Below are 13,109 nucleotides of genomic sequence, written 5' to 3' on the forward strand. Positions count from 1 at the left end.
GGATGAGTAGGGTTTTCCAGGTGGGGAAGTGTATAGGTAGGTGTTCCAGATGGGGTCAAAGGTATGGGAGCAACAAATAGCATGGCACATTCCAGAAATGGTGATGATGTAACTGGCTGACAGGGAGGTGTGAAGAGGAATGGGAGGAGGGAAGGGTGGAGAGGGAAGGTGGTTTGGAGGTAGAGCTGTAAAGAGATGCTGAAGGACCTCCTTTGCCTCCATAAGAGTTTGAATGTTATCACTTAGGTAATGGAAACCATTCCTGGGTTTTAACGAGGGAATCGGTTGATTAAAATTGCATTTTGAAAGGCAGCCTGGCAGCCACTTAAGCTACTGGGAGAGGATGAAACCCTTGGCAAGAGTGTATGGGAGAGAAGCAGAGGGTTTAGGACAGAACTCATGGCCGAAGAGTCAGACACAGGAAGGAGAGTCCACAATACAGACTAATGGGGGAGGCAGGGAAAGCAGAGGTTCCTGCCACCAGAGTCCCAGGCTACCAAGAAGTCAAGAAAGGGGGACTGAAAGCCGACTTCCAGATGTGGGAGTTACGGTGACCTTGTCAGAGCTGGTCCAGTGGAGTAGCAGGGGCAGAGACAGAAGTACAGCAATGGGCACCACAAGACCACTCCCTGCCCCTTTGATCTCTGTGACCACGTGCCTGCTCTCTCCTCATCTCTCTCAACGGAACTACAAACTTAAAAATATGAAGCCACGGGAAGCAATTCCTTTGTTGGGACATTGAATGTAAGTTTTCTTCTTTTTCAAAAACTTCTTATCTAAAAAATGTTCAAACATATACACAAGTAGAGAGAATGTTACACGGAAACCCAGGTAGCCATCTTCCACCTTCCAGAATGATCAGCTCCTGGCCAAGGCTGTTTCACCTCTACACTCATGCCCAGTGAGTGTAGCAAATCCCAAACATCACATCATTTCATCTATAAACATGTCATTACCTCTGACATATAAAGACTTAAAAAAATTAACAATACAATTAATATACCTAAAATCAACAATTTATTAATATCATCCAAAATACAATGTGTTCAAAGTCCCCGATTGTTTCATTATTTTATTATTTTTACAATTTGTTTTAATAAGACCCATGTGTTGCATTTGGTCAATCTCTATCTCTTAAATATCTTTTACCTTTCTAATTGTATAGGATCCCCTCTACATTTTTCTTTGCATTTTATTTGTTGCAGAGGAAACAGGACACCTGCTATCTTGACAGCTCATGGTTAACAGGGCATGTCCTCAGATCATATGGCCTACTTCTATTTTGCTTTCTTTTGTATGAGTAAACTTTTTATTGATGTATTACCTATTACACAAAAGTATATAAATCGTTAAGTGTGCAGGTTGATGCATTTTCATAAAAGAACACACCTGTGTAACCACCACTGAGATCAGGAAACAGGACATTACAGGACCCCTTTCATGCCCTCTCCCAGTGTCTACTACCCCACAGACGTGACCTGACTTATTCACACCATAGATTCATTTTGCCTATTTTTGAACTTTATATAAATGGAATTATACAATATGTTCTCTTTCAGAACTGGCTTCTTTTGCTCAACGTTATGTCCATGCTGTTGCTTATGACAATGGTTTGTTCATTCTCAAAGCTGTATAATATTCCATTGAATATGAATATACCAGTTAGCTTACCCATTCTAGTGTTGATGGACATTTGGGCTGTCACAAACAGTGCTACCATGAACATTGGTGAATGTTGCTTTGGGTACACACTTCGGTATGAATGTTATGCATGCCTAGGTTTTCATTTTGGCTCTACTGCATACCACTTGTGTGACCTTGAGCACATTATTTCCCCTCTCTAGCCTCAGTGTCTTGATTCGTAAAATGGGGATAATAATACCCACCCTGTGGAGCTATTGTGAGGATTAAATTCAAGAAAGCATGTAAAACAGTGCTTGGCTCTTAGTAAGGGTTTAATAAGGGTTGGCTATCATTATTCCTACCTGTCTTGTGCGAACTTCTCAATCTCCTTACTGTTTTCCTCCTCCTGCCTCTTAAAAGTCCATTTTTCCAAGTTTAAGGTAAACTGGTCTGGTTTTCTCTCTCTGAAACTTATCTATTCTCATGACTTCCACTATCATGTATGTGGGCAACTTTGCAAAGGGTCACATAAAAAGTTTGACTCAAAAACTCTTGCCTTGGGCTTCCCTGGTGGTGCAGTGGGTAAGAATCCTCTTGCCAATGCAGCGGACACGGGTTCGAGCCCTGGTCGGGGAAGATCCCACATGCCGCGGAGCAACTAAGCCTGTGTGCCACAACTACTGAGCCTGCATGCCACAACTACTGAGGCTGCGCACCACAACTACTGAAGCCCGTGCACCTAGAGCCTGTTCTCCACAACAAGAGAAGCCACCGCAGTGAGAAGCTTGCGCACCGCAACGAAAGAGTAGCCGCCACTCGCCGCAACTAGAGAAAGCCCGCACACAGCAACGAAGACCCCATGCAGTGAAAAATAAAAATAAATAAATAAAAACACTTGCCTACAAAACTCAACTTTTCCCCTAATCTCCAATCCTGCTTTTCTAGTCCCAATGTACTATTTGCCCTTTTCCTTGCATATATCTGTTACCACGATCTCACCAGACCTAAATGAGACTTGTCCTTCCTCCTCCATATTATCATCACCTTGGAATCCTCTCTGACACTTCCCTTCCCCTCGCACCCCAGATTTAACCTGCAGGAAGTCCTGATGAATCTTTCCGTAATCACATCACTCCTTCCTTGCTTTCCTTTTTACTCCCTCTGTCAAGTTCATATATTTATCACTTTACACTTAAGCTAATCAATCCCCTGCTGTCTCTTCTACCTGGCTCCAGTCTCTCCCACACTAAATTATCCTGAACATTGCCTTCAGACTAACTTGACTAAGATAGTACTTGATGATAAATAATCATAACAGAGCATATGACTGCTGGAATGGTGCCATGAAGAGCTCCATGAACCCTCTCCCCAGTGAAACAACCATAATTGGTGAAAACTATTTAAAAAATTAAAACCCCAAATGAAACAATTTGTAGTCTCTGAAATTTGTTTTAAGAGCACACAGTAAATTAAGAAACTTTTATTCAAGAAAATCTACTAAATCTTAGCAAGAAAAGTGAGAGTTGTACAACATAATAAATACAATTAACACTGCTGTATGTAATATGTCTTCACTAGAATAGTCCAGCCAAGTCACTGAACAAACAAACAAGCAAACAATAACAACAAGCCCCAGAGGGGAGAGGAATCCATATCCAAAGTTACTACATTACCCAAAATATCCAGTTTTCAACAACAAAAATTACAGTACGTGCAAAGAAATAGGAACGTATGACCTATACACACAAAAATCAGGCATCAGAAACTGCCTTTGAGAGGGCCCAGTTGTCAGACTTACCAAAGCCTTCAAAATAATTGTTATAAATATGGTCAAAGAACTAAAGGAAACTGTGTTTAAAGAAGTAAAGGAAGGTCTGATGACACTGTCTCATTAAATAGAGAATCTCAGTAAAGAGAAATTATAAAAGAGAACCAATGGAAATTCTGGAGTCAAAAGTTCAATAAGTGAAGTGAAAAATTCATTAGAGTACTCAGAATAGCCAAAACAACCTTGAAAAAGGAGAGCAAATTTGTAGGACTCACACTTAACAATTTCAAAACTTACTACAAAACTTCAGTAATCATTGTGTAATATTGGCATAATGATAGACATATAGATCAATGAAATAGATTTGAGAGTCCAGAAATAAACCTATACATTTCTGGTTAATTGATTTTTGACGAGCAAGGGTGACATTCAGGGTGAAAAGTATAGTTTTTTCAACAAATGGTGTGGGACAACTGGATATTCACATGCAAAAGAATGAAGTTGGGCATCTTCCTCACATCGTACACAAAAATTAACTCAAAATAGATTATAGACCTAAATGTAAGAGCTAAAACTATAAAACTCTTAGAAGAAAGTATACAAGTAAATCTTCATGGATCTTGGGCTAGGTAAAGTCTTCTTAAATATGATACCAAAAGCACAAGCAAAAATAAATAAATTGGACTTCAAAATCAAAAACTTTCATGCTTCTCAACCATTTTTAAATGTACAATTCAGTGGTATTATGCACATTCACATTTTTGTACAACCATCACCACCATCCATCTCCAGAACTTTTTCATCCTGCCAAACAGAAACTCTGTACCCATTAAATAATAACTCCCCATTACCTCCTTCCCGTGGTCCCTTGTAACCATGATTCTTTCTGTCTCTATGAATTTGACTTTTCTAGGCTCTTCATATAAGTGGAATCATACAATATTTGTCCCTTTGTGACTGGCTTATTTCACTTAGCATAACGTCTTCAATGTTCATCCATGTTGTGGCATGTGTTAGAATTTCCTTCATCTTAAAGGTTGGATAGTATTCTATAGTATGTATATACCACACTTTGTCTATCCATTCATCCATCAATGAATATTTGGGTTGTTGCCACCTTTTGGCTATTGTGAATAATGTTGCTATGAACATGGGTGTACAAATATCTGTTTGGATCAAGTAGCACGTGGAAGATCATTTTAAAATTTAATAGTTATGAAATTATTTTAATGTAGAGTAGAATTACTATAACCAGCACACCAAGCTTGCTATATCATAGATGTTATTACTTAGGTCCACAGGGATTCTCAACCTCAGCACTACTGACCTTTTGGGCCAAATAATTCTTCACTGTGGGAGCTGTTCTGTTTAGCAGCATCCTTGGCCTCTACCCACCAGATACCAACACCACTCCCTTCAGTTCTGACAACCAAAAAATGTCTCCAGACATTGCCAAATGTCCCTTGGTGGGTGAAACTGCCCCCAGTTGAGAACCACTGATTTAGGATGATACAGAAGAAGGTATTTAATATAAAAAATGAATGAATTTAATAAAACTATTAAGTAAATAATAAGCAGGTAGTAAAGAGATAGGGTCAAAATGATGAAGGTGACATGCAGGTGCCTGGAGCTTAGGATGCCCGGAGCATGCCATGCACTGAGCTAGGATAGCCAAATCCTCAGGCAGCTAAGAGGAAGCCATCAACTTAGATGAAATATTAACTGGCCTCTGTCATGGGCCCACTCTATCTTTTCATCTTCTCGCCTATTGATTCTCCACTTGGACTCTTCTCTGGACAAATCAACTTGTATTCTTCCACTTAGAGGCCTCTGTCCCTGTTGTCCTCCCCCAACTGGAATGTCATGCCACCCGAGCCTGACTTCAGCCCATAGACCTTCAAGGGCCAGTTCAAATCTCTAAGAATTGAAATCAGAAGAAATTGTTCCCTCCTCGGAATAACTGTTCATGTTGATTACACTTTATTGCTTACTGCTCAGTCCTTTTTAGTCATCTCTTCAAGTATTTCCCCTTGCTCTATATAGGGATGGGACTTCGCTTCCTGGTTCTCTCTCTCTAATACTAAATGTCTTGCTTGGTAAAAATATTTACTTTCTTGTTAACTCAAATATGTGGTAAAACAATATAGGGATCTCTGGTAGGATGTAAACAGCTTAAAAATAGCTCAAGAACATGAAATTATGCAGGAAAGGACTGTAAAGCACTTACTTAATGCACAAGTTTTACTGATTCCTCTTGAGTTAACAGCATGAACAACTCAATTTTTATTACTGTAATTAAGGATGACGTCAAGAAAAGGAATGCATGGTGACTAAGAAGTCATCTTTAGCCAACCACCTGTCTGACACTCTGCAGACATTATAGGGCTCCAACAGCTTTGTGTGTGTGTGTGTGTGTGTGTGTGTGTGTGTGTTACATGAGAATTTTCAGTCCTGGGTCCTATGTATGTAAGTGTAAAAGTTACCACCCAATTTATCTTTCAAACTGAGACCATTTGAGAGTGAAAGACACTCTTTCAAATTTTGGGGACACTATTCAAATTTTGCCAGGGCAGTAGGCATAAACCACGACTGTCCTGGGCATAAAGCCACCCTATGATTTTACTATAGACAACTTCACATGTAGGTTTAAGGAAGCACCCCGAATCACAGACAAGGTTATTGTTCAGCACTGTTTGACTAGCCAGAAGGAAGCTTTCCTAATAACAAAAGAGGCTAAACCCTTGAATTTCACCATAGTTAGTTCTGTGGAACTACTGCATGCTGGCACTTAGAACTTCTAAACAAACTTCATCTCTATTATCAATCAGAAGCTAGCCAGGAGGCCTGGTCCTGGGGCATTCTGAGCTCACTGCCTAGACTTTACAGACAGGCAGCACTGGGTGTGACAGTAAAGTGACAGTTTTGGAGTCCTCAGAGCCTAAACTATCTCAGGCCTTGAGGGGAATCTCATGAACACTCAGGTTGCAGCTTTTATCACTATTCTCTCAGCCACAGACTTCCCATTTCCCTCAGAGTGATTATGCTGACGAGGTCTGGTCTCAAAAACCTTAACTTATGGTGGGAATGTAAATTGGTGCAGCCACTATGGAAAACATGGAGTTTCCTCAAAAAAATAAAAATAGAGTTGCCATATGATCCAGCAATCCCACTCCTGGGCATATATCTGGACAAAACTATAATTTGAAAAGATACATGCAGCCCTATGTTCATAGCAGCACTATTCACAATAGCCAAGACATGGAAACAAACTAAATGTCCAAGGACAGATGAATGGATAAAGATGTGGTACATATATACAATGGAATATTAATCAGCCACAAAAAAATGAAATAATGCCATTTGCAGCAACATGGATGGACCTAGAGATTATCATACTAAGTAAAGTAAGTCAGAAAGAGAAAGACAAATACCATGATATCACCTATATGTGGAATCTAAAATATGACACAAATGAACCTATCTACAAAACAGAAACAGACTCACAGACATAGAGAATAGACTCGTGGTTGCTAAGGGGGAGGGGGAGGAGGGGAGGGATGGATTGGGAGTTTGGGATTAGCAGATGCAAACTATTATATATAGAATGAATAAACAACAAGTTCCTATTGTAGAGCACAGGGAACTATATTCAATATCCTGTAATAAACCATAATGGAAAAGAATATGAAAAAAAACCTTAACTCAGTCCTCTGAACCCTCTCTGGTAAGGGTATTCTGAAGGAAAATCTTCTCTCACTAGGTGGTAGATATAACCAGTAAAAAAAATCCTGCATGCATTGGGGCAATGGGTAAATGAGAATTTTCTGCACTTGCTGCCCAATTTTACTGTGAATCTAAAACTATTTTTAAAAATAAAGTCTACATAAAACCAAATCCTGAGTCCTGTGACCACTACTTCTGAGGGACAGAACTTAAAAAATGAGGTAGCACTTAGAGAAAAAAATTTTTTTATATTTCTTTTTTTTTTTTTGGCCTTCCCACAAGGCATGTGGGATCTTAGTTCCCCGACCAGGGATCGAACCCGCACCCCCTAGCATTGGAAGTGCAGAGTCTTAACCACTGGACCACCAGGTAAGTCCCTAGAGAGAGATTCTTAAATGGGTTCCTACAATAACTAGGGCAAACATTTATTAAGAGCTAGATATGTGGCAGGCACTGTTTGATGCACTTTACATCTATTAACTCATTTGCTCCTCACAGCACCCCATGAGGGAAGCACAAATACTGTCATCTGAATTTTATGGAAAAAAGTGGGCATGGAGAGGTGCAGTACTTGCCCAAGGTCACAAGGCTGGGAGAGGCGGAGTCAGGATTCAAGCCCCAGCAGCAGAGGGGCCAAAGCCCATTGCTCTCAGTCATTCACTAAGGATACAGAATAATGAAAATGACAGGCTGAGTGAATCACTGATTTTGCTAGAAAAGAATAAATAGAGCTCACTACCTTCTCTGACCTCCACTGCTCGCTATCTCTCTGAGGACCTCCAGGACTTTCGCAAATCCTGCTGAGAGGCCCCAGGTGAGTTTAGAGCCACTTCTACTTAGGTAAATTGATGGAGCTTTAGTCATTCCAGAATGTGAGTGGGTGCACACCCTCTCCCTTGTTCCCTTTATAACAAGGCACTCTCATGCTTTCAGAAGTGTACTTCATAGCCACGTCCTAACCACTGGTTATCCCAAGCCAAGCCTCACCAAATCCTCAATCCCAACAGGCTACTAAGCTTGAGTCCATTCTGTCTCCTAAACGGCCTCCCACAGAAACTCTTTATAGAGGGAAATAGTATGATTCAACAGAATATGGCAAGAGCCAAAGCAGAGGAGAGGAAACAGAAACCAGAGACCAATAAGGAAACAGTTCTATGTGTTGCAAATGGTAATGGTTACTTAAACCAGCCAGAGCTGCAAAGGAGAAGATGCACGTGTCCTTTCCCCCTTTCTCCTCTGCCTGGCCTCATTCTGCACCTCTCTTTGAGCCTCGGTGACACAATTGTGCTTTAGAATTCCCGAATTGGATGGACATCCCTTTCTGGAACTCTTGGCTGAACCTGTGTTCCTGACATGGGTGGAAAAATCCATTTGCACAATGATAAGTCCATCTGCAATCTACTCCCAACAGCTGCTTTCTGTGGCTCTGAATCAAGCTGGAGAAATCTTCCCGGATATCAGGAGCCACTTCATGCTTTTCAAGGCCTAACAAGACATCTCAGTCTCCTTCAGCAAACACAAGCAGGAGCAAACCTGTTTCCCCAGCACGCGTGCAGACGTATGTATGGCCACCAAGCAGTACTATTTAAAGACACAACAACTGGAAAACTGTGGAGCAGAACCAAGTGCATGAACACACACGTGCACACAGACACATCCAACTGGCCACAGATCTAAAGCTTTTTTCTGGAAGCCCAAACTGTTTTAACACAAAGAGTTGGAACTATGGGCGTCCCTCACTAAAATCCTTTGGGTTTTTCTTTCCCAAAATAGAAGAGAATATAGAGGAATAAATAAATGCTGAGGTAAAAAAAATTTTTTTGACAACGGAATGACAAAAATACAGAAATGGCAAAGGATTCTTTCTCCTCCTTCACCCTAGAACACCACGGGTGTGGGTTCTCTCAAAGGCAGATCCAAAGGATCCGGGGCTAAATTCGGGCTTGAGAGTCTATTTCTGTTCACATTCTAGGACTTCCACACCTTCAGTATGGGCAATGGGCTTCAGGAGTTCCTGACAGATAGATTTTTATGCAGTGGTTTTTGGTCCAGTGCTGATCAGCCTTCAAAGGGATGAAACATGAGCCATTGGACACCTGGATGGGTGAACAGGAAAAAGGAAGCTCCATTTTTTCTTGTCATAATCCTGAAACGTGTTGGAAAAAATTTAACATTGATACAAATACCACTTCCCTTCTCTGGCTAAATGGCTACTCTCATCTCAACCCCTGCTCTTGGTAGGGTGGCCCTGTCTGTCCTAGAGCGGTTGCCTTTCAAGACAGTCAAGTGTTCTATTCGTGGCAAAAGCACATGCCATTGCAAAAGCAGTTTCAGACTCAGAATTTTAGAACTGGACCTAATTCCATAAACCAATGTGTAAGTGGGTGGGGAACTAGTCTTGAATGAATGCCTACTGAGTGCCAGGCACTCTTAGCATTTACCGGAGTTATTTAATCTTCTCATCAACTACTATTGTTACTCCCAGTTGCCAAATGAAAAAAATCAGGATGCATGCAGAAAGGTTAAGTGACTTGCTCAAGACCGTACAACCTGTACATGCCAACAGGGAGTTCAATTCTAGATATGATTCCAAAGGCTACATTCTTCCAGGCTGCCTCCAACTGGGCGAAGGTCATCTTAAGGGCTGAAAGAACAGTGGGACGATAACTGAGGTCCACACTGCCTGGCACGGCCCCATCACCCTTTCCTAGCTGGAAGGGGCCAGAAGCCGCTGCCTCTTCATCCTTTCCTCTCCTTGAGGCTTGGCGACTGACTCACTAACCTGACTCCTCTCTCCCGGGACACGACCCCAAATTTTGCCCCGGTGTCCTGGACTACAGGTTAGTCCACCTGTCGGCCTGGAGCCATCAGACCCGGCAGCTGAACTACCAGTCGGCCTCCCTCCTCCCAACCCCAGACGACGCCTGACATTACCCAATCGCCCAACCCAGCTTGCGGTCACAATTGCCTCCCTCTTTGCACCCCGCCTCAGTCAACATCAAACAAGACCCCCCTAGCAACCCTCCTCTCTTTTCCCTGCCCCCTCCGGGCTGGCTTTATCCTATAGTGTCTCGGCCTATGGGCTAAAGACGTCAAAAATAACCAATTGTCTTGCAGCTCTTCGCTAAGGGCTCCTCCTCCGCTCTGAGGAGCAGCTCCGTTGACCAATGGGCTACCCTCCGGGTACAATGGAAGTACGGGGCTAGTAGAGCAGCGGCTGGGCGGCCCAATGAACGGGCGGGTTTCCGTGGTTAGGGGCGTGGCAGAAGCGGTCGTCAGGGGCGTGGCGGCAGTTGCTTGGGCGGGGCCGGTAGCGGCGGGAGCTGCACTGGCCAGGGGTTCCGGCTGCATTTCCATGAGCGCCGGCGGCAGCCGTTGAGCTTTGGGAACCCGACTGGGGGCGAACTGGGCCGCAGAAGTCAACCACACGCAGGTAAAGCCACGGCGGAGCGAGCTCCGCTAAGCCGCGATTGAGCCCCCGATCAGTCGGGCCAAACCCCTGAGCCCCGCGGTCCCTGTCGTGGCTCGGCCCATCGCGCCGCAGCCTGAGCGCCCGGGGTCCTCGGGGGGCCTGTCACCTGGCGCCGCGGTGGTCCCCAGGGCCGGCGGGGAGGGAGGCAGCCTGGACCGCATCGGGTGGGATACGCCTTCCTGAAAGCCCTTTGTCCCCTTCAGCCTCAGATACCGAGGATGGGGACAACCCCGACTGCGGCCTCCCTACCGGCCATCCCTCCATCAGTGCGCACTCTTGGGACCTCTGGGGTCTTGGGAGGGGCTCTTCCAGCCTTGGTGATGGAGATCCGGGATCGGCACCTGCAAGGAGAGGGCCGAGGGACCTGATTACAACCCCGAATATCCGAGGGGCCTCTGCGTTTCTGGGCTCCAGGGGGGCACCCAGGAATGATGGGTTCAAGTCGTACGGACGCAGCTTTTGACCCACTTGGAGGCACACTTATTTAGCTCGCCCACGTGCCAGGCACTGTTCTAGGCGCTTCGTGGTCTTTCCCCACAGTGAGAACTGTCCAGCAGCGCAGGCCCTGCTAGGCGAGGCAGCCAACACCTCGACCTTGGAAGTGACCAGGCAGAGACCAGTTGACAGCCACCTGCCAGGGATGCTTAGAAGGGAGGACTGCATGACCCACCTGTAAGGCCCTTCTCCATTCACAGATGCACTCTGACCTTTAATGCCTACCTTGAGAAGAACGCTGCTGGGGGCTCATTAGTTTGAAAGTGGGTGTTGGATTCATCCACAATGAACTTGTGGTCTCAACTCTCAAGAGTGGGTGTTAGCAAAGAGAACGGACCATACCAAGAAGATAAGGTTTATTTAGCCATTATGAAACTCCTTAATTTGAACTACTGTGGGCTGCGTGCGTCTTTTAATCTTCCTGATCCTCTCCTTTGGTTGCTTCACCTCCAGTGTGTCAGTTTCACCTGCATTCCAGTAACCAGATCCAAAGGCAGGCTCCAAGATCAGACTCCTGAGAGGTTGCTTCGGGGGGACTGTAGGTTTGGCAGAGTTAATGTGATCTGGCCCAGAGCTTTTCGAGGGCCATTTCATTGCAACCACACGAAGCAGAGTCCAAAAGAAAAACCATGCAGTACCCCTTTCACTACCCTCTGTCATTTGCCTGAATAGAGGCATAAGAGAGGAATAATCTATTATTATTAGAGTAATATATATATTATACATATTATATATATAATATATAATTATATATATTATTATATAATAAGAGGAATAATCTTCTGAAGGTCAGGAGGCAGAGGAAGAACCTTAATAGCAAGTTTGCTGCTTGTTTTAGGATGAATTAACCTTTGAATAACCCGTCAGAAAGCAGACCTGTCCATATACTGCTGATTGTCGCATGAACTTGCGGCATTTTAGAGCTGAAGACACCTTAGATAGAGCTTGTCTAATCCGTCTTCTCAATGCACAGGTGAGGAAACGAAGGCCTGGGGAGGTCACAGGACTGACTGGTCATCACAGAACCATGATCTGTTGACCCTGGATCTAGCCAGTGCATGACTTGTATTTCACTCCTAGACTACTTATCTCGCTCTCTGTGTTGAAATTCTAGGGGAGTCTAGAGAGGTTAAGAGCACAGATTTTGGGGCCAGAGTGCCTGGATTTGAATCCTAGCCCTGCTTCTTACTAGCTGTAACCTTGGGCAAGCTACTTAACCTCTCCGTGCGTCTGTTTGTTCACCTATAAAACAGGAATAATAATGGTACTTAGATTAGAAGGTTGTTTTGAGGATTACTCTATCTGAGGCATTTAGAACAGTGCCTGGCACACAATAAGCACTATAGATTTGCCAAATACGATTTTCTGTTGCCTTTTTATACAGCTTTTCTTCATACCTACCACCCAGTATTTTCTATCAGGAGCTAATTTTTTCCCCTGCTTCCTCTCCCCCAGTTCATTAATTCGGATTTCATTGTATTTAGCACATATGGCTGTGGGGTTTTCCAAGTCACATCGCATTTTATTTCTTATTTTTGTCTTTTATTGAATCAGGTAATTCATTTTCTGTTAGTCCTCTCATTGTAATTACACTCTTCTTAGACTCCAAATCTCATTCTCTTTAAAAGGGGGTGGGGGGGAAATCCCTCAAAGTGATAAACCAAGTCCCTGATGATACCAATCTCCACGGCATCCTTCCAAATATCTATTCCCTCTGTTCGGCCCTATTTCCCAGTTGTCAGCGTGCTGCAGCGTGATTATAAATGGGTGAACATTTTTAGATTAAGATTTCATGAGCCACTGTATTAAGTGCTTTTCGGAAGTTCAGGGATCGTGTGTCAAATGCATTGAAGTAAGTTACTTAGTCATTGGAGCAGGGAGAGCACCAGCAACGCCTGCCTTGCCTGGCAGGAACACAAGTGTATGACTGATTCTTGCTGGTAATCTAGCTCTCTCACTAATTTTACTGCATTTTTCCTGTTCTTTTCTTGAGCTTGAAATAAACCAGATGGGACTTGCAGCAGAACG

The 13,109-nt window shown here is 43.6% G+C and overlaps 1 protein-coding gene across 1 annotated transcript in view; it reads left to right on the forward strand.

The window, feature by feature from the left end:
* Positions 1-10,429: 10,429 nt before the first annotated feature.
* ABHD2 (abhydrolase domain containing 2, acylglycerol lipase) overlaps positions 10,430-13,109 on the forward strand; it is a 104,367-nt gene continuing 101,687 nt past the window's right edge. The window contains exon 1 of the mRNA XM_068557472.1: positions 10,430-10,547. The gene's annotated coding sequence lies outside the window, so the exon portion shown is untranslated. The remainder of the gene's footprint in view (positions 10,548-13,109) is intronic.

The sequence above is a fragment of the Eschrichtius robustus genome, chromosome 1 (assembly GCF_028021215.1).
Source record: "Eschrichtius robustus isolate mEscRob2 chromosome 1, mEscRob2.pri, whole genome shotgun sequence".
Classification (NCBI taxonomy): domain Eukaryota; kingdom Metazoa; phylum Chordata; class Mammalia; order Artiodactyla; family Eschrichtiidae; genus Eschrichtius; species Eschrichtius robustus.